Raw genomic sequence first — 3,128 nt, 5'->3', positions numbered from 1 at the left:
ATGGCAGCCGCCCTCTAGGGATATAGGGGATCTGCCTAGGCCTGTTCAGTGTCAGTACAAAGAGTCTCCAGAGGCGTTCACAGCTCCCAGCTGACTCCGGCTCTCTGACTCACCTCTCCTGACTTGGTGCCTTGCTTCAGTGCTCTGTGTTGGTCTCGATTCAGCTTAACCCCATCGCTGCCAGATCTCTCCACAGTCTGGTCTCTGCCTGCATCCCTGAGCTTCCTGGCCTAAGTTCTTCAAGTCGTCTGCTTCCAAGCAACTTCCCATTCTTCTGTCATCATCCATCTTCTTTCAGTCTTCAAGGATCCCTCATTACCATCAAGTACATTCTCTTTCCGGATTTCTTCATTTCCCAAGACCCCAGCCTGCAGTCCGCAGTGCTTGAACTGTCATTGTTTAAATGAACTTTTTCTGCTTTACAAAGTGCCGTGCCGGCTCAATTCTTATTACTGCTAAACTGCCACTTGACAAAGTATTCAAGCGTGTATTGTTCTATTTATGAATTCTATTATTAAACCTGCACGATTTAATCCTTCCTCCTCTGGTCCGTCTCCGGTTGCTACACACCACACGACTTCATCCAGCCCTTCAGTCGTGACAGGATCCCAGTAACTGTTGATATATACTGCCATACATCGCTGTGCCGCCTGATCCCATCCGAACTCAGCAGCTAAGCAGTGACTGACTGGATCAGTACCTCTTGGGAGACCACCAGGGAATATCCAGTGCTGTATTCGCATCCAGACAGCAGAAGCAGCAAATGCATACAAAGAGCATTCCTCTCCTCTAAAAACTCTTGTTATATCTCTATAACCACCAAATCTGTGACTGACACCATATTGAAGGCATTTCCTGTTAGTAACCTGTGTAGCACTCTGTAGTACAGTATAAAATCCAGGGTCCTGATCAAGAATTGTTTACAATATTTGTACTGGTGCATTGATTATCCAGGTTATTTATTTTATTATTTTTTTTCTTGATCAAGAAATCATTTGGGACTGGGAAACTTCCTGTAAAAATTTTCGCCTATCTGAATCATGTTGTGCAACAATTAACCTAGAATATTGTTATTCTTTATATATATTTCTAATTGATGCCTCTTTTTCTGTGACGTGTATATTTATGTATGAATTTTAAATATTGAAAAATAAAGGTTAGATTTTACTTCACTCATTTCTCACATTCTTTCACTGATTCTATTACTACATAAGCGTGCCCCCAAAAACCCTAGCGTTCTTCCTACGTCTTTCTCTAGACATCCACTTTATTTCAGTTATGTTGCTGAACTATTTTGGAAGCACCACCAACCAAGTACCCTACACGAATCTTTTCGGATTCTGAGGTCTTATGTTGCTACTCTATAAACTATATCTAATTCTCATTATTTACTGCCTGTGACATTCCTTTCAGTTATTGTCAATAATTTACTATGTGACCTAACAAAAATTTATTATTTAAAAAAGATGATATCTTAATGCCCCAGAACATTTATGGATCCTAATACTGTACAACTTTGCCAATGAAATGAAGGTAGCTGGCGTTTGTGAACTTGGAGACCTGTTGAAGAGAAGTTCCCCCTGCGACTGCAAGCATGAGTAAAGTCAGACCATTGTTGCTATGTTCATCCTGAACTGTGATAGCACCTCCCTTATAGCAATCGCAAATGCAGGAAGGAGGTGGTATGCACCTCCTCCTTCATTTGCATTGCTAAGGATAGAATACAGTATGTGCTTAGAATATATGATCCAGCCTGAATAAGGGCCTATATCCATAGGAGGTAGATAGGTAACATTTGAAATTGATCCCTGAAATTAATAACATGGAAAATTAGATCCAGGTAATTACCCTTTTAGACCTGTGCCCGGCAATAACCTGGCATTTTGAGTGCCGGATCATTTTGTTGGGGGCAGTCCGAAACCCTTTTTACGCTGAGCAGCGAATTACGGGTTAAAAATGTCAACCAGGTCATTTGCTGAATTACGCGGGTATTTCATCAGTGTAAAAGGATCAACCTGGATAGCAAAGCCCGGGTCGGCAACCTGGGATTTAAGACCCAGGTTGACCCTTTTACACTGAACAAATTATCGGGTACAACTATTTCACCCGGTAATTTGATGTTCAGTGTAAAAGAGGTATTAGACAAATCTAGCTGAAGTTATTGCTGCAGCTAAAGTTGTTTAAGAAGCTATCTTAATGCCCTAGATCATTTATGGATCCTAATACAACTTTGCCAATGAAATCGATAGAGAAACATTTGAGAGAGAACAACGGCCTTAGAAAACCATTTATCTGAATTACCATCTCTTACAAGTAAGAGAACATCTGGGTTAAACAGATGCACAAATAATATTTTATATTTGACTTAAGGGGCATACACATGTAGAGATGTGTGCTAAGCTATTTTGCTAAGATATTTAGGGTAGGGGATTTCCCTGTGTCCAGATCGCCCATGTAGAGCCCATACACATGCAGTGATTGTGCTAAGCAATTTTGCTTAAGCAAAAAAAGAAAGGCCGGATAGTGGTTCGGAATGAGAGATCTCGATCACTATTGCTCATTCTGTACACAGAGAGATTTGCAGTCACTTGCTAAGCAGTTTGACTAGATTTTGACTGCATGCACTGACTTAGTTAGCAGGAGATAATTAATCACTTGGGGCACACACATGGAGAGATCTGTGCTTACTTTCTAAGCAATCTAGTCAGATTGCTTAGAAAAGAGCACAAAATCTACTAGTGTGTACGCCCTGCAAAATGAAAGACTGGTAGGATCATGGTATCATTTGGCTCTTTGACTAGATTTGTGGGAGAGCCCCATGATGTAAAACAAGTCATCACTCTTCATTATTTATTTTTTATTTATTTATTACGAGTTATTTATATAGCGTGCACACACACACACACACACATGTTCCGCAGTGCTTTATAGAGAATATTTGAACATTCACATCAGTCCCTGCCCCGGTGCGTCTTACAACCTATACCACATACAACATATAAGGAGGAAACAGGAGTACTCGGAGGAAACCCATGCAAGAATGGGGAGAATATACAAACTCCACACAGTTAGGGACATGGTGGGAATCGAATATGCTGTGAGCCAGTAACGCTAAACATTATACCATC

At 40.8% G+C, this 3,128-nt stretch overlaps 1 pseudogene; it reads left to right on the top strand.

The window, feature by feature from the left end:
* Nucleotides 1–623: 623 nt before the first annotated feature.
* LOC146040650 (5S ribosomal RNA) lies at nt 624–740 on the top strand (annotated as a pseudogene).
* The last annotated feature ends 2,388 nt before the right edge of the window (nt 741–3,128 follow it).

This window comes from Crinia signifera, chromosome 1 (genome assembly GCF_055691185.1).
Source record: "Crinia signifera chromosome 1, ASM5569118v1, whole genome shotgun sequence".
NCBI classification, from domain to species: Eukaryota; Metazoa; Chordata; class Amphibia; order Anura; family Myobatrachidae; genus Crinia; species Crinia signifera.
This window is presented reverse-complemented; position numbering and strand designations above follow the sequence as displayed.